The sequence below is a fragment of the Protopterus annectens genome, chromosome 3.part0, assembly GCF_019279795.1.
Source record: "Protopterus annectens isolate FY-2018-M chromosome 3.part0, PAN1.0, whole genome shotgun sequence".
In the NCBI taxonomy this organism is placed as follows: Eukaryota; Metazoa; Chordata; order Ceratodontiformes; family Protopteridae; genus Protopterus; species Protopterus annectens.
Window position 1 is genome coordinate 208392485 of NC_056731.1, and position 20041 is coordinate 208412525.

A 20041-nucleotide genomic window follows, 5' to 3' on the forward strand; every position below is an offset into this window, starting at 1 on the left:
TCACTGTTCTAAACTTTTGAGTTTGTAAGCTTTCACTGACATGGGGTCGATAAATCATTGTTCATTTTCTAAGCATTTGATGAGTTAATATAGACCTTATATATATATATATATATATATATATATATATATATATATATATATACATATATATATATATATATATATATATATATATATATATATATATATATATATATATATATATATATATATATATATATATATATATATATATATATATATATATATATATATATATATATATATATATATTATATATATATGTATATTATATATATATATATATATATGTATACACACATACACATATATATATATATATATATATATTTATATATATATATATATATATATATATTTATATGTATATATACATATGTATACATAAATATACCTAAATATATAACAGCTACAAACAAATGTAATCTGAGGGTCATTCTGCTCAACACTAGAAGTCTAAATTTCAAAAGGCACTCACTTGAAGCACTCCTTATTTACAAAGGATGCTCACATGTCTACACTGGTAGCCAAACATAATGCATTACAGATACTGCAGGTGTAGCTAACATAGGATAAGACAGCAATTCAAGTTGTAGCCTGTTATAGGTCTCCAACCATGTCCCAGGAGTCAACCCCCAAGTTCCTAAGTGCCCTGGAGAATATTACTGTCCAACCTAACACTATCATACTGGTTGAACTTAATTACCCCTCCATTAACTGTGAAAGCTACCCATGTATCAATGCACTTGCCCAGTGTTGCCTGGAATGCATCCATTCCAATGGCCTGGACCAGCCCATTTCTGCACCCACTACATGTAGCAACATCATTGACCTAGTCACTACTAACATGGGTGACTGTTGCTATACACCAATAGTCAACTCCTCCATGGTTAGATCTGACCACAATGCCATCACCTTAGAAATCCACAACCCTTCCACCCCCCTACAAAGGTAACCACCATGAAAAACCTTTTCAAAGCCAACTTTGGCCTCCAAAGATCAGAGGTGGCTAACTTCACACACCCATGCAAATGGAGACTAGTTGCATGACTTCCAAACACACACCAATGCAGTTCAAACACATAGACAAATGCATGGATTCCACCATACCCAATAGAAAGAAGATGGTCCCCTCCAGAAAAGGAAAGCCAATCTCGTAGTTCCCTGCCCAAACTACTCTACAACAGAAGAAGCAAACTGATATAGAATAAGGTGAAATCCCAAGACTGGAAAAAAAGCCTTAACAGCCTCAACAAAAAGATGCAATTCCTCATGAAGTACTCTGAACCTAGCTGTGAAAACAGAATTGCAGCACACAGTAAAGACATCCACAAGGCCTTCTATAGTTATGTAAAGAATCTCCACGGTAATACCAGCATGTGCTCTGAGCTACTGCACAATGTTAACTCCTATACTGAGGCAACAGATATTGCCAATACACTGGGACACAGATTCAGTGGCAACTTTACTCCTCTCCCTACCTCCTAAGGACCAATCACAATTCCAGTACACTGCCAGGCACCCAGTAGTACTGCTGCTTTGGGTAATACACCACTGTCCAAGGCCATGAATACAGCTTCTGCTGGACCTGGCAATATACTCGGCTGTCTTCTGCATGAACTACCGGGTTAACTGGCACCTCACCTGTGTGCCCTGTTCAGTCACAGCCTCACCTCAGACTTTGTCCCTACTGATGGGTTCACTGCTACAGTTATCCCTTTCCACACAGGAGAAGTTGCTGCAGACCCGGAGAAGTGTCGGCCCATTTGCCTGACAAGGCTGTCATGCAAAGCTATGGAATGCATCATCATGGACATAAGAAATAGGGATATAGGAATCTCCAGCTCAGGATCCCACACACCTTGCTTTTGCGAAGGGCAGATCATACCTGTTCAATCAACCTGGTCAACTTCTTTGAGTCAGTCACCAGAGCTGTGGATGAAGGCAAGGTGGTTCTTACAGCCCACCTCAATCTGGCCAAGCCCTTTGATAACATTCCCCACTCAGGGTTCATGGATAAATTCACTAAGCTGTGCATCAACCCCTATAACAGTAGGTGGGTTGCAAACTGTCTCACAGATAGAATCCACAGTGTGAAAGTAGCTGAACCCAAGACAGACTGCTGATCAGTCATGCGTGGAGTTCCACAAGGTTTGGTCCTGCATCCTCTCCTGTTTGGTATCAACTTTTCTGAAGTCCATGCCAACATGAAAGGACTCTGGCTGACAATGTTTGCAGATGATTGCAAGATGGGAGCTATTAACTACCTAAGTGATGTTGATATCCTACAGAAAGGCCTCACTGAGACCAATGACTGGTGTCAGATCCATGGCATTAAGCTCAATGTCAGTGAATGTGTTGTCATCCCCCTTTGGGATGTCAGGCACCGCAGGGATATTACAGCACCAAAAATCAGACACCAGTGTGAAAGTGCATAACCACAACCAATTCCACCATAGTCACAGTCACATACTGGTAGGTGAGGTGAACAGTAGAGTATATGGACTGTGTGAAGAAATACATAATAGTTTTCCACTCACACACTACCACTACATATAGTGGCCCAATTCTCAGTGTATTCTAAATCATGACCATGGTATAGGAGACATCTCAGTCTGCTGCTACAAAGGTATACAGCCAATAGACCAGCAGACACTGGAGCAGCATACACAGTCAGATAAAAAAAGGAGCCATAACACTTACATCTAACCCCTTCATACACAAATGAAATAACATGTACAAATGACATGTGTACACAATCCTGACAGTCTGTCAACAATGGCCAGACATGCCCAGACCTCTCAAATGTACAGTTCACCTCAGAATGTATAGACTCAAGAATGTTATCTATGGCTTCTTCCCTGTAACATGTCTGTGGGTCTACTCCATCACTGGGATGGTAGGATGAATGAAGGCAAGAAATAATGCTACTAAATATGTCTGAGCCTCATAGTGCATGACATCTGGACAAAGCCTGACATCATTTGGGGACAGAGGCACAAACACAGGCATAGAGTGGACATATTGGAGTCAAGAAATTTAGACAGTTGCTGATGTTACTGGGTTTGTTCTAACATATCCTTTATGAGGAATATGAAGGTAATAATACCAATTGAGTTTAGTATTTATGAACTGCATTCCCCAGAGTCCCTGATTGATTTTCCAAGGACAACAACTGTCTGGGGAACTGACAAACCATAACCGGCAAACATGTGGCCAGTCTGTGGACAGTATGCTATTGGAGAGATATGTCAGAGACATATCACTGTCAGATGTGAAGTCACTCACTAAATTCATGTCCACACAAACCATGTCAACCTATCAACCCACCATGTGTATAACTGCACTGATGATGACATAGAATTTCTTCACAATTCTGGAGATATGTCCCCCATGTTGTTGTCCTGTCTCCAGACAGACAGAAAGTGGACAGCAAACATTTTATGCATTAGGATGAATGTCCTGAAGGACATAAGTCTGAAAATGAAATGTATGCCATTACTACATCACAGCAGTCCTCAATGACATGGGCAAAAAAACATAATACTCTACAGTTAATATAATGATATCATATTAATATCCAATAGGAGATACATAAAAACATACAGCTAAAACATCAAGAACAAGATAGCGTAGTACGAAGAGTCCCATCTCTGCATGCAGAGGTGCATGGTTGGAGTACTACACTAGGCAATCTAATTTTACATGGAAAAGCAGTATCAACAGTACTAATTTCATAATACAATATGAGTGGAATCATATTCGTCAATCAGTGTACTGTAGCTGGTGTAACATGCAAGTGTGAGTGCATATAACATGTGATACTTCCCATGTATAAAAATAAATACATAAATGTGATACTACCCATGTATACCCAAGTGTCATGTACAGTATAGTCACACCCCTTGCTACTGTAATGAGAGCACATAAAAGCATATTATGTATAGGACATTAAATAAACTTAATACATGATGTCATTACTCTGCTATTTTATGAGACTGGAATTTGAGCAATGGTTACCAGTGCAGAGCTATGCATAGCAGGCTTACATGTTGCTTAAATGTGAATGATAAATAGTAGTTAGCTCTGTTAAGTATATTTGCACACTGGTATGCGTCATTAAGCAAAACCTACACAGTTTAAGTGGTTATCGGTTTAACCATGTTTTAGCACTGCTTAGCGCCCCACAAACCTGCTCAAACCCATTTACAACTGCTTAAAAGTGCCTTAATCACTCTGTATCCAGCAGCCCAGCAATAAAATAATCAGCTGTGCTCAGTCTTGAGCCCAGGATTCTATACACCATAGTCACAGCAATTTACCACTAGGTCATCTTAGCTGTGAGATGTTAGGATGTTTTTTACAACATATCATGCAGTACAGTCAGTTTCCAATAGGAAAGAAACACTGTGCAATGAGGATTGATTATCTAAAAATATATACATGAAAAAATATTACATAGATAGATAGATAGATAGATAGATAGATAGATAGATCGATAGATAGATATGTATGGAGATACATATATATGTATAACAGTATATCGATATATTACCAAGAAATACTGACATGTGTATATATATATATATATATATATATATATATATATATATATATATATATAAAATATTCTCACTCCGAGATCGCACTACAGTGGGGAAAAGGGAATGTTCTCTCATCCCCACTGTGCTACGATCGCAACAACAGTCCGCTTAGTTGTACATCAACACTGAACGTTTATGTACAACTAAGTTAACATGCAAACTGCATGTTTTTCTTTCTTTAACTAATTTTTTTTTAACTACTGATTTATGCGAAAGTGCATTTTCAATAAAAAGCACTTTCGTGTAAATCCACTCATGAATCTCCCGTTTCGGTGAAACAGAATTCGCCAAAATAAAGTAGATCCATATATATATATATATATATATATATATATATATATATATATATATATATGCATATATATATATATATGTGTGTGTGTGTGTGTGTGTATATATATATATATATATATATATATATATATATATATATACACACAAATATATATATATATATATATATATATATATATATATATATATATAAATGCATACATGTCTCTAAATGCCCATACAAACATATGCTGCTGATAGACCCCCCATAACTGGGGCAGCATGCACAGTTGGATACAAAAGGACCCATGAAACTCACATCTGCCCCCCTTGTCCAAATAATAAGTGAAATGTATGCTGCTATAAAATCATGATAGGCCATACACAATGGCCAGACATATACCGTGATCTCTTAGCAAAACAACTACAATGAGTGAAGATAGTAAACAAAAATACAAACAGCCAGTAATTCACAAAGTTCATTTTACTATAATGTCTTTGCCAAAGCCTTCAAGGAGTAACACATTAAAAGAAATACTTGCCTTAATTAGAAGACGCAATTAACACTTAAGTCTATTTAAATACACAGCCTGCAATTACACTCCTCATTCAACCCCCTAGGGGATAAAGTATCACATTTAAAAACATACATTGATTCTGTACATAACAATTGTTCTTTGATGACTGATCAAACTGGGAAAATGACTTTTTCCAAAGCAGTACCTTGTAACCCAGTACACTTAATTGCATGTATATACACAGCCTCCAGTTACACTACTCATTTAACCCCCTAGGGATAAAGTATCACATTTAAGAATTTAAACTGATTCTGTACATAACAAATGTTCTTTCATGACTACTACTCCCATGGTGAGAATTATTAAAATGTACAGCTATAGAACTGTCTTCTTTCTCATCAGTAATATGTCTCACATGTTCTAACAGCCTAGATTTAAAACACTTATTACTCTCCCCCACATAAAATATGTTACAAGGGCATCTAAGAGCATTGTCCATACACCAACTTCTTGAATGTACAGAGTCCCACATGTTGTATACCCTTTCCCCTCAGTGGGACCCTAACTATCAACCTCCTACTGTATGGCATCTTTACAAAGCCTGGCATAATTTGGGACAGAGGCCCAAAAACATGCCCATACTTGAAATATTGCTGTTATACACTGAGAAAATTGCTGGTGTTACAGGGTTTGTTGTAACATATCTTTTCTTAGGGATATAAAGTCTGAAAAACAAATGGATGTTATCATTTACTGATTGCAATCATCAGAGTATGCTACTGATTTGCCAAGGACAACACCTGTCTGGGGAACAGACCAAACATAACAGGCAAACATCTGGCTATTATGTGGATAGCCCTACATTTGAGAGCTATGCTGACACAGAACGTTGTCAGACTGAAGCCCATGCAGAAGTAGCATGTTCATGTAAACCCTGTTAAACAAGCAGTATTCATAGGTTCATAGATTAGTACTGCAGCAATACTCACATTCTGCCCCAAAGTCTTGAATCTTCTCCACCATTTAGTTGGCTTGTCTCCACAGGTCTTGTTCTAAGTGGTATTAGCTCACACACCTCCAGTATGTCTTCCTCACAGGTAAGGGAAAGGGCCAAAACCCACATGGAGTATTCAATTATAGGAGTGTGTTGCCATGACATTGGCTATTGGAATAACTACATATCTGCTCTGCATGCAATCATCAACTGGGGAACACCAATTGGTGTTCAGGCCATCACATGATCATGAGCATTACCTACAAAAGACAAGCTGCCATATATTCAAACCACCTCTGTCATAGACAGTCCATCAGTGCAAAGATGAAGTAGTGTGAGGAGAAAAAAAAGGATATATCGGTGAAAAATCCAGAAAAAAAGGAAAAAAAGTATGTGAAACAAGTAATCATGTAATTGAATGCAGTAGGTGGCCTGTAATAATGGAAAATATGGGTTTGAAAGCATATGTCTCAGCAAGACGTGCTGTACTGATGTACTGCTGAACAGCACTGATAGCCAGAGCATGTGGCTCTGTCTGTAGTGACTAGGCCAGCTACTGGGATGTTGTACATATCCATATGTTATCTGTGGATATAATTATGATACACATTTTGTCTTGTAAATATAAAACAACTTTACAGAGCATGTGCAGAGTAAAGTACTGCTGCAAATGTGTGTGTTGAACTGCATGTTATATACTGAGCTCTTACCATTCAGCCGTCCAGTGTTATGCACACTGACCATGTGTGTATGTCTGTCAAATCCTTGACAAATCTGTAAAGCCTGACATTACAACATCCCCCTTCACTGTCCTCTGGCTTTTCCCATTCAGGATTGCCACAGTGGCTCATCCATTGTCATTTCTGCCTGTCCTCTGAATATTGCTGTCTCACACCAAACACCTGCATGTCCTCTCTCACCACATCCAGAAACCTTATCTGAAGCCTTCCTCTCTTCCTCTTACCTGACAGCTACATCCTTACCATCATTTTCCCAATATACTCAGCACCCCTGTCCAAACGGATGTAATGCTGCCTCTCCAACTTTGTTTCATATCCGTCCAACATGACCTGAGCCTGTCATATACACATTGATAAACCTGTGCACTTGTGTCACACCCAGTGCAAATCATAACATCTGTAACTATGCCATGTACAGCTCTGACTCCTGCCTTTTTGTCAATGCTACTGTCTTCAACCCGTATAACATAGGTGGTCTCACTACCCTCTTGTAGACCTCACATAACATGTTTACTGGTGCTCATCTATCACATATCACTCCTGACACACCTCCCCACCATCTCCATCCTACCTGTACTCTCCTCTTCACCTGTCATCCATAGTCCTCATTACTCTGAAATGTTGATCCCAAACATTTGAACACATCCACCTTTGCCAACTGTACCTCATGCATCCTCAACATTCCGCTATCCTCCCTCTCAGTCACACACAGATATTCTGCCCCAGTGCTGCTGACCTTCAGTTCTCTCCTCTTTAGAGAATACGTCCACCTCTCCAGGGTCTCCAAAAGCTGTTCCCTACTCTCAATATAGATCACAATGTCATCTGCAAACAACATAGTCAACAAGGTCTCCAGTATGATCTTGTCTGTCAACCTGTCCATCACCATTGCAGATCAGAAAGGGCTCACAGCTGATCCCTGATGTCATCTCACCTCCACCTTAAACACATCCATCAATCCCAATGCAGACTTCAGTGCTGTCATACCACCCTTGTACATATCCTGTACCACTCTTACATATATCTCTTCCACTCATGACTTCATTATACAATACCAGAACTCCTGTCTAGGCACCTCACATGCTTTCTGTAAGTCCTGAGAGACACAGAGCAACTCCTGACTTTCCCTGTATTTCACCAGTAACATCACATCAGTAGTGCCCTTAGCACGCATGAAACCATACTGCTGACCAGTACTCCTCACCTCCCTGCATAACCTAGCTTCCACTACTCTTACCCATAACTTCATGCTGTGACTGATAAATGTTATCCCTCTGTAGTTATCACAGCTCTGCACATCATCCTCATTCTTAACACCATACCTAAGCACTTCTCTCCACTCCTCATGCAACTTCACACTTCCCATGATATCAGTAAACAATTTGGCTTACACACCACTGCTATTTCCTCTAAACAACCCAATGCTTCCACAGGTGTGTAATGTGGACCACCAGGCTTGCCAGTACTCATCCTCTCCATAGCTCTCCTTACATCTTTCTTGTTAAGCCATTGCACTTCCTGATTCACAATACCCACATCATCCAACCTTCTCTGTCTCATTCTCTTCATTCATCAACATCTCAAAGTACACTGTCCATGTCCTCAACACACTCTCTTCAACTGTGAGCACATATACCACATTATCCTTTATCACCCTTATCTGCTGCACATCTTTCCTAGCTCAGTGAATCTGTTCAGCCAATCAGTACAATTCCTTTCATCCCTCCTTAGTGTCCAACCTGTCTTAGAACTCCTCATATGCCCATCCTTAGCCTTTTCCACCCCTCTCTTTGCCATGCACATCATCTCCAAATACTCCTGCCTACTTTCCTCATCTCTCTGACAATCACACTCCTTCTTCCCCAGCCTCTGTCTCTGTATACTATCTAGTACTTTCTTAGTCCACCAACAGTTGTCATGAAACAGCTTCCTCCATCCACGTCACCCCAAGCACCCACCTAACTGTCTCCCTTACCAGCTCTGCTGTACTTAACCAGATATTTATTAGATTGTCACTGCCATCCAGTGCCTGTCTCAAATCTTCCCTGAACTCCATCTCACAAGCACACTTTTCCAATTCACACCATTTGATCCTTGGTGCTGCCCCCACACTCCTCCTCATCTTGATCACCAACATCATCTCACATACCAACATTCTCTGCTGCCTAAACACACTTTTCCCTGTCACCACTTTACATTCTCCAATCACCTTCAAACTGCCCCTCCTACATTGGATATATTCCACCTGTGTGCATCTTACTTCACACTTGTATGTCACCCTATGCTCTTCCCTCATGTTATAGTGTGTATTCACCACAGCCATGCCATCTTTTTTGCAAAATCCACTACCATCTCACCATGTCCACTCATTTTAACACCGTACATACCCATCAATTCCCCATGCCCTCTGTACCCTTTACCAACATGCGCATTGACATCTGCTGCAATTACCAGTCTGTCACCCTTGGCTGCAGTCATCAGCACATCATCCAACTGATATCACATTTCTCTTTCTCATCCATTGCACAACCAACTTGCATAGCATATGCACTCACAACAGTCATCAATCATTACACCATCAGCTTACAGCCTCAGAAACATCACTCTATGAGGCACTTATGTCATCCTCCAAAAACACTCCTGGCATATTGTTCCTTCAGCAGAAGCCCTATCCCCTTCCACCTCCAGTCCACCCCTTGATAGCACAATTGTGACTTCCCTACCATAAACCCAGACATGATCCCCTTCCATGTGGTCTCTTGAACACACACACAATATATCAACCATCCCCTGGCCATCATATCATCTAGCCTGGTCCCTATACCACTCATACTGCCAACATTAACAATTCTTACCATCAATACCACCCTCATAGCCTTTCCCCTCTCTTCCTGTCATATGACTGTTGGACATCCTCCAGGTGATGCCTGTCAGTGCAAAGGCTCCTGTGCTACTGAATGACTCAAGTATGTTGTACCAATATTGACACTGTCACTGATTTTGTCCCATGTTTGCATGGCATCCTACAGATGTCCTGCTGTAACAGGTTGAGAGGGATGACTGCACAGCAAGAGTGTGAATTCAGGGTGCCATACTGACATAGAACAGACATGTATGTGAAGTATTAGCTATGCACATGTCACCTCATGAAAACAAACATGGGATGCAAAATGTCAGTTAAAACAGCTGTACATGTTGCACGCATGTGTAATCTTAGTTACTGTGCACCCAAAAGAGTGACATTTCTACAGCTACTGGTTGTTGCATTGCCCTGACACAGCCATGGTTAGTACAGTAAGCATGATTATCATGACTAAACTGGAGAGGTCTCCAACTGTGTTATGATTTTGTGGGCATGCCCACTACAAACAGCTGATTGAACACATACATGGCTGTATGGACTCAGCAATACCTTACTTGTCATACCTGCCTCCACCAATGTAGAGTAATCCCCTTTGATGGACAGCAGCATTAAAAAAGCCACAGACTTTGTCCCTATAGTGGCTGTACAGGGCAAAGTAGGGGCAGGAACCATCCTGGCATCAAAGCCAGCCATTGTCTGAAAAGTTATATAGCATCACAGATAGATTACTGTAAGGACAACTATGAGTACAAATTGGAAACATCCACCAGGGACAGTCATAAGACCATTTTCCCACATGTCTGCAATCTAGGAGGCAACATAACAACCCAACCTGTAATGGTGGCTGATCAGATCAAATACACACTCAACATAGCTTCAGGCAAACTGATGCAGTCAGGGTTAGGGCAAACATTTACCCCTGCATCAGCATTACTATAGGTGGATATGTACTGCACCCCCCTCATCACCAGTGAGCAGGTACATATTGCCTACTGAAAGGCAACATATGTAAGTATCCATGGGATGTCATATCATCACTGTCTGCATCCTACATGAATTCGGGCATGTACTCCCATCTGCATTACATACGGTAGTCACACCAGGCCGCAGCACCATCCACACACCATGTACATGGAAGATTGCTAATGTCATCCATTTACACAGACCTGAATGACGAATGACAGATTATGCAAACAACTTGCTCTCACTGCGGGCAATATGACTCATCAGGACCAGGAGTACAATGCAAGCTGATACTGTGCTGATAGATTACAGGGGTATGCTGTGGTTATGAGTTGTGGCTACTGGTATGGTTCTGAGTGTTGGCTACTGGTGTTCAAGGTACATGTGCAGGTACTGGAGATACTGTTGCCAAATGTATGGGGTCCATTGATGTGCTCCTTGTCGGTGTCTACCAGGTGCAATGTTACATCACCTGTGGGACACCTTTTCACCAGTGGAATGCAACCTGATAATGGAAGCCATAATACAGAACCACACAGTAGTGTTGGGCTGAAGCCAGCAACATCTGCAGGAGAGGACCACCCTGTGGGATGACCCTGTCCACAGGGTAAATTAGGTGCACCTGCACACACATACATATGAGCAGGTGAGGCATCATGCCACCAATCTCATACATCATGCCTGGCAAAGGGCTGTTGCTGCTGTGGCCAGGGACCCCACAACCACAAGTGGGAGTCCAGCCATGCAGCCCCCACTGACACCAAATGAGGAGCTCCTTCCCATGCTTGGGCCACCCATCACAGTACAACACCAGGGTACAAAGCCCCACTTGCTGGAGGTGAGTGGCACACACACAATGGACAAGGGGGATTAGTAGACTATTATATGAGACATACTTGTATCTGTACAGTATCCACATGCATATGCCAGGTCTGATTGCAGTTGTGGATGGGGATTTCTAATGCACAGAAGTGCAAATCTATGGTGAAGGACAGCAAATAGTGTAGTATTGGGTGTTGTACTGTAAATGTGCAGCCATGCTGCATCTATCCTTTTCCAAGGGCACATGTGAGTCTGCTGACAGTACCTCTCTCTCCCACAACTACATAGGTCACTCTGGTATGCATATGGGACAGCAGCCTGAAGCTGGTGGGTATGGAACTGTTCAGTTGTGCTTTGGCAATCCCCTAGGCATGTGGATGGTATGCAAGTTACCATGCACACAACTATGACTAATAGACATATTGCTTTATGCACAAGTTAATTTATGGTGGGGTTAATTGTACTGCATCACAACGGTCACCACAGGGGCCTATCTGAAGAGAATGTAACATTCCTGTAGCATACCTCACAACCTGTCAGTGCAAGATGTCTGGACAGACACCAGAAAAAATGTGTTGGACAAACAGACTAAGGTAGGGATATGTGTGAAACATTACTGCTATACAGTGGATATAAAATGTATACACACACCTGTTAAGATGCCATTTGTTTCTGAAATATACTGACTGAGACCACAATATTTCAGTCCACATCTTTCCCAACCTTTAATGTGACCCATGACATGAGCATTTCACTTGTAAAAACAAGCATTTGGACTCATGTATTGAACCTACAAGACTGGACAAGTGTGAGGGTAGCAGATGTTATATCAGTATGCTGTTCCAGTCAGGTATGATACCTGATGCTGCCATATGTGTCAGTACACTCACTGTGGCCTACTTGGCAACTATATCACATACATGGGCATTGTTAAGGCAGACAGAGCAATAATAGGTTCCAAACATCTGCATGTTCCAGACTCATCTGTAAAGAGGACTGGTATGGCCTGTACAATGGTTTCCCATGCTGCATGTGAGACAGATGCCATTACCACACTATATAAAGTAATGGCATCAGGAGGTGGTCACCTGCCATGTATGGTACACACATCAAAATGGTATCAGCTACACAAGATATCACACACACACACACACACACACACACACACACACACACACACACACACACACACACACACACATACACACACACACACACACACACACACACACACACACACATTCAGATTAGAATTTCTACCTATCTATTTATGTCTACTATAGTGTTACACAGTTATCAGATACACCATGGAGCTTACACAATTTCAGCTCGTCCAAAGGTACTTGTAAGGTGAATGATATCAACAGGACTACTAAATTAGGATGAGTATGGTGTTACACAACTCAAAATGGTATAACCTTCACAGTACATGATTCTCTCACACACACACACACACAGACACACACACACACACACACACACGCGCACACACTTGCCAGTATTGGGATGAGAACTCCTGCCTATCTAGTTATGTCTTCTATAGTGTTACGCAGTTACTGCATGTGCTACAGAGCTTCCTAAACTTACAACTGGCCAAAGGTGCTGATAACTGCACAGCTGAGGTAAAGTATTACAAGTGGCAGTAAGTCTGCCTTCAGTTTCTACCTTACATCTTGCTAGTTCTTTCTATCTTGCACTTCAAATAGCATTATAGCTTTGCACTTCAACAGGTTATTGTATCAATAAGTGTATCACACATTAGGAGCCACCAGCAGTACTCATTCATCATGGAATTAGCCCCAGTACTTACTATTTATGACCACCCCTCTTGGCATGATTGAAGTACAGTTTTCTGTGCTTTCACCCATTAACCTGGTGCACTTGTCCATTCTGAGGCACTGTTGCAATTGCCTCATGTACACAGACAGCCCTCTTCTCTAAATTCCCAACATTCAGACCAGTGAGAGTTACCTCTATATCACCAAATGTGGATATATGCACTCTCCAGCAGACTGGACCATCTGGTCAAGAGGATGAGATCAACACTTGCACCACACCATGTGGACCACATAACTCACAACAGCACCCACTATAACAGCCCTGACATAAACTGAAAAGCCACAAACCCACCTTCACAGAGGCAGTCAATGGATATTTCCACAAACACCACAGACCAGCAAGACAGACACCCACTCAGACACCATGACATAGCACATGCCAAAGGACACATATGTCACCTACACAGTGTGCCCCTCAACCTAAACTCCTAAGGCTGACCACCTTGCACAATACAGTGATCATGGGTGACTCAGTACTGAGATGCACAGATGTCCCACTCACTATGTTGATTATGGAGGAGGTAACAGCCAACTGTCTATCACTTGCCAACATCCAACACATGACACAGTCAGGCCAGTCCACAACAGCTACAAGTATCACTCTGTCATCATCCATGTGGGTGTGAATGACCTGAGACACACCTCCCTGGGCTACATGATAAGATACATGGTTGAACACTTGGATTCTGTGGTCCAGGCAGGTTTGACACCAGCTCTAGGCAGTATATTGCCATCACCCAGACTGATGCTGCAGTACTATCAACAGATAATTGACTGCAATATTGGCTTACATGTTGTGGGCCATTCTCAGGGGATCCCGTATCTCTCTATTTTGACAACATGATTGACAGACCTCAATGCATTGCCAGAGATGTCCTAAATATGTCAGCCCTTGGTTTCCAGGTACAGGGTAAGTGTCTTGCTACCCCTGTAGTGCCTTATTAGGTAGTGTTCCAAATCAAATTATCACTGTAACAGCTAGACATGTATGCAATCTGAGGGTCATGCTGCTCAACAGGAGACATCTAACTGTCAAGATGAAGTCACTCAAAGCACTCCTCAGACTGGAGGGCATTGACAGTTGTGCTGTGACAGAGAGGTGGTTCATGGCAGCAGACAGCAGCCCTGGACTAACAGGCTATAATGCATTCCACAGCTGTCAGCTTCAAAACATGAACCACACCTCCACAGGTGGTGTCTCCATATCCGTAATGGATATGCACAGCTCTAGACTAGTATCCCAGCATAATGCATCAGATGTACTTCCTGTAAAACTGACTTTGAGGAATAGTGCAATCCACACCATAGCCTACTATCAGTCTCCTGCTATGTCCCTAGACTGTCAATCCACATTTCTCAACACCCTAGCATCTGTGAAGGTCCAACCCAAGACTGACATAGTAGAACACTTCAACTACCCCTCTATCACCTGGGGAAAGTAGTCAAGCACCAGTACACTGACCCAATGCTTCATGTAATTCATCAGTTCCAATGGCCTGGACCAGCTCATACTGACTCCCACTAGAGGATGCAACAACCTTGGCCTGTATTGATTACTTACATATGGGACTGTTGCTTGACCACAGTTGTCAATCCCTACCTGGTCAGATCCAAACATGATGTAATCAACATGGAGCCCAACATCTCACCTACATCTCCTACAAAGGTAACCACCTTGCAAAACCTCTCCAATGCTGACATTGCAGTCATAAAAACAGGGGTGGATGACTTCACTGCACCCATGCCAATGGAAAATAGCTGCATGACTGTCACATCATACACATATGCACTGTACAAACATGTACATGGATGCATGATACTAGTTATAGCCAACAGAACACAGACACTGTCCTCCAAACACTGGAAGCCATTGTGATGGTCCCCTGGCATTACTAAAGTGCACAGCAGGAGGAGGACACTGCTGCAGAAAATGGTGGTGTCCCAAGATGGGTGAACCCCCTTATTAGCCTCAAACACAACCTGGGATCCCTCATGGAATCACCTACAGGCAGCTATGAAGGCAGGTTTGGAACAGACACTGATGACAATCACAAATGCCTTTGATAGTTATATCAATAACCCCCACAGCAATAACCACAAGTGCTGTGAGTTACTGCACAATGCTGATTCCTATCCTGATGCAACAGATATTGGCCACAGTCTTGCCAACACAGTCAATGCCAGCTTTACCCCTCTCTCCCCCCAATGGGACAATCACAATGGAAGATGAATGCCAGGCACCCAGCATTACTGCAGACCAGGTTAGACCTGCATTATCCGCAGGCAAGGATACAGCTTCCATGGGACCCCAACATATCCGTGGCTGTGCTCTACATGACATACAAGGAGACCTGGCACCACATCTGTATGCCTTGGTCAGTCATAGCCTCACCTCAGGCTTTGTCCTTCCAAAATGGCACACTGCTACAGTCATCCCTCTCCATAAAGGGGTAGCATATACAGACCCTGGGGATTATTGCGCCCTAAGACTGACAAGTCTACTATGTATGGTGCACCATCAGGGGCCTGCTTGACCAAGATATGGGTGATCTCCTAACTCTAGACCCCATACAGTTTGGCTTTGTGAATGACAGATCATGTCTGCTCAACCTGGTTGGCGTCTTTGAGTGAGTCACCAGGGCTGTGTATGACAGTAAGCCACTGCATACAGCTTACCTCAATCTGGCCAAGGCTTCTGATATCATTCCTCAGTCAGAGATTATTGGTAAACTCAATAAACTAGGCATCAACCCCTATATCAGTGGATGGTTTACAAATTGGTTCACAGAACACATGGTGTGACAGTGGCAAACTCCAAGTCAGATTGGCAAGCAGTCACGAGTGGAGTCCCACAAGGATCAGTACTGGATAGCGTCCTGTCCAGCATCTTCTTCACAGGAGTCCAGCCAAAAACAGATTAATTTTTCATGACCAAGTTCACAGAGGACTACAAGCTGGGAGCTATCATGAACTCCACAAGTGATGCAGGCATCCTACAGAAAGCCCTCACTGAGAGCAATGAGTGGTATGGAAACCATGGCCAGAAGCTTAACACCACAAATGCATCATCATCCCCTTTGGTAAAACACTCAGTTCCCAGTAAGTTCCACATCAATGGGAGCCCAATGAACACTGTAAGCATCGTAAGAGATCAGGGGAGACAGGTTGACAGCAACTTCTCCTTCAAGCACCACATTGCCATTGTGGTCAGGAAGTCCTTCTATATGGCACATTGCATTACCGAGGGTTTTGCATCCAGGAAGACAGAGGTAATGATCTCTGCCTACTATTCCCTCATTAGACCACTCCTCAAGTATTATGACCCATTTGCCATGTACCTCACTAGACACCTGCTACAGCTGGAGAAGCTACAGAAGCACCTCACAAAGGGGGTTCCTAGACATTAAACACACATCCTTCACAGACAGACTCAGCAGATCCAAGCTATTATCTGTGTCATATCACCTTATTAGCAGCTATTTGTGCTTGACTTACAAAGCCATGTCTGACCCAGCTGGTTTAGAAATGCTACATATAAATCCATCCACACACCACACACTGAAAAGACCTCTACCTCAGTACCACAATCATCACAACATGCTGGTGGGACAGGGCCCTCACTAAGAGACTGCACATGCCCTGGAATACACTTCCCAAACATGTCATGCAGAGCACCTGACCCTGTTCCAGAGAAATCTTGATGAGTGGATGGGTAATAGACAGTTCAACCCAAGGATCACTGCAGTGGCTATACTTGATACAGGTACTGGGATGTAACATTGGGTGGCACAATAGCAGGGCCCTTCCACGTGCTAGGCATGTTAAGGCTCCTGGGCCATTACCTACTACACACTTGTGAACCTATAAGGAAATGACATCAGCAGGACTGATAAAGTAGTGCAGTAGGTGTTAAACTTATCAAAATACTTTGTCCTACAAGCACACACACACACACACACACACACACACACACACACACACACACACACACACACACACACACACACACACACACACACACACACACACACACACACACACACACACACACACACACACACACACACTCTCTTGCCAGATGTGAGTGTACATCCCCTACCTAACTAGTGATTTGTACCATAGTGTTACGCAGTTACCCCAAATGCTACAGAGCTTACTGGGCTGAGGGTTGGCCAAAGGTGCTGATATGGGGAATGACATCTCAAAATACTACTACTTACAAACATACATACCCACACACACATTTGCCGGAAGAGTAGAGCCCCTGCCAAACTAGTCATTTGTACTATAGTGTTAAGCATTTATCACACTCACTACTGAGCTTACCAGGCTGACAGCTGGCCAAGGTTGCTGATAAGGGACTGACATCATCTGAACTGATAAGGTGGGGCACTGTGAAGTGTTGTGGGTGGGAATGGCATAAAACTGTATCACCCATAAACAAACACACAACCCCCTCAGTCTTGCACACACAACTGTCTCACACACACACTTCTACAATTGCCAGGAATGAGATTATAACTTCTACCTAAATAGTTGTTTGTACTATAGCATTGTGCAGTTAAGTGCCACAGAGCTTATGGGGGTGGGCTAACAAAAGTGACTTCTATGGTGACAGACATCTTCAGGACTGCTAAGGTGGGGCAATGGAAAGTGCACTGGCTGGGTAAGGCCTGTTCATTCCTAGATCCTACTGACATTTCTCTAAGTGTATGTGCATGCCCAGTGCATACTTCTATAGTAAATGTGGGACTCCATTCCAGGGATTGTTGTACTCCACTCTGGTTTGTTTTGTGCTACGGCCATACTTCTCAACCTGTTGGTACAGAACACATGGAGATAGCATATCAAAATGTGGGGACAATGGGCCATACAATGATTCTGACAATTTCTCTCAGTAATGTATTGATTGCAAGAGTTACATGGATGGTTTTAACAGACATCTAACAGTATCTGTCTGCCTCAGAGAACATGATTGACAGACCTCGATGCTTTGCTAGAGATGGCCTGCATCTGTCACCCTTGGACTTCCGGATACTGACCAAGGCTCTTGCCACCCCTATAGTGCCCTTTTCAGGCGGTGTTCCAAAGACCAAGTTATCACTGAAACAGCTACAAACAAATGCAATCTGAGGGTCATACTGCTCAACGCTAGAAGTCTAAATCTCAAAATGCACTTGCTCAAAGCACTCCTTAAAATAAAGAACATCATCATTTGTGCTGTCACAGAGACCTGGTTCAAGGCAGCAGAAAGCACCCCTGCACTACCAGGCTATAACTCATTCCACACCTTTTGGACCCAGAACTTGGACCGAAGTTCCAAAGGTGGTAGTGTTTCCATATAAATAAAGGATGTGCACACCTCCAGACTAGTAGCCCAACATAACTCATCTGAGATACTTCAGGTGGAGCTAACATTGGTAACACAGCAATTCAGGTTGTAGCCTGCTATAGGTCCCCAGCCATGTCCCAAGACTCACACTCCATGTGCCTAAGCACAATGGAGAATATTAGGGTCCAACCTAATACTCTCATACTGGGTGACTTCAACTACCCCTCCGTTAACTGGGAAAACTACTCATGTACCAATACACGTTTCCTGGAATTCATTAATTGCAATGCCCTGGACCAGCTTGTTCTTATCACCACTAGAGGTAGCAACATCCTTGACCTGGTCATTACTAACATGGGTGACTGTTGCTCTACACCAATAGCCAACTTCTCCCTTGTTAGATCTGACCACAAACTAATCACCTTGGAAATCCACATCCCTCCCACCCCACCCCCGTAAAGGTAACCACCATGAAAAACTTCTCCAAAGCTAACTTTGGGCTTCTAAAAACAGAGGTGGCTAACTTCACAGCACCCATGCAAATGGAGTTCAGTTGCATGACCACCGAATCATACACCAATGCACTATACGAACACATACACAAATGCATGGATCTCGCCATTCTCAACAGAACCAAGATGCTCTCCTCCAAAAAAAGGAAGCCAATCTGGTGGTCCCCTGCCATAAACAAACTCTACAATTGAAGAAGGAAACTGATGTGGAATAAGATGAAGTCCCAAGACTGGAAAAACTCCTTTATCAGCCTCAACAAAAAGTTGAGATCCCTCATTAAATCCTCTAAAGCTAGCTATGAAAACAGAATTGCAGCAGATAGTAAAGAAAATGAATAAAAACGAACACAACTCGGGACCACAATAAAATGTATAAGTGCTTTCTTTCATCTAATACAGAACTTTTTCAGATAGTAAAGAAAACCAGAAGGCCTTCTATAGTTATGTAAAGAATCTCCACAGCAATACACAGATTTGCTCTGAGCTGCTGCACAATGGTACTTCCTATACTGAGACAACAGATATTACCAATATCCTGGCTGACAGATTCAGTGCCAG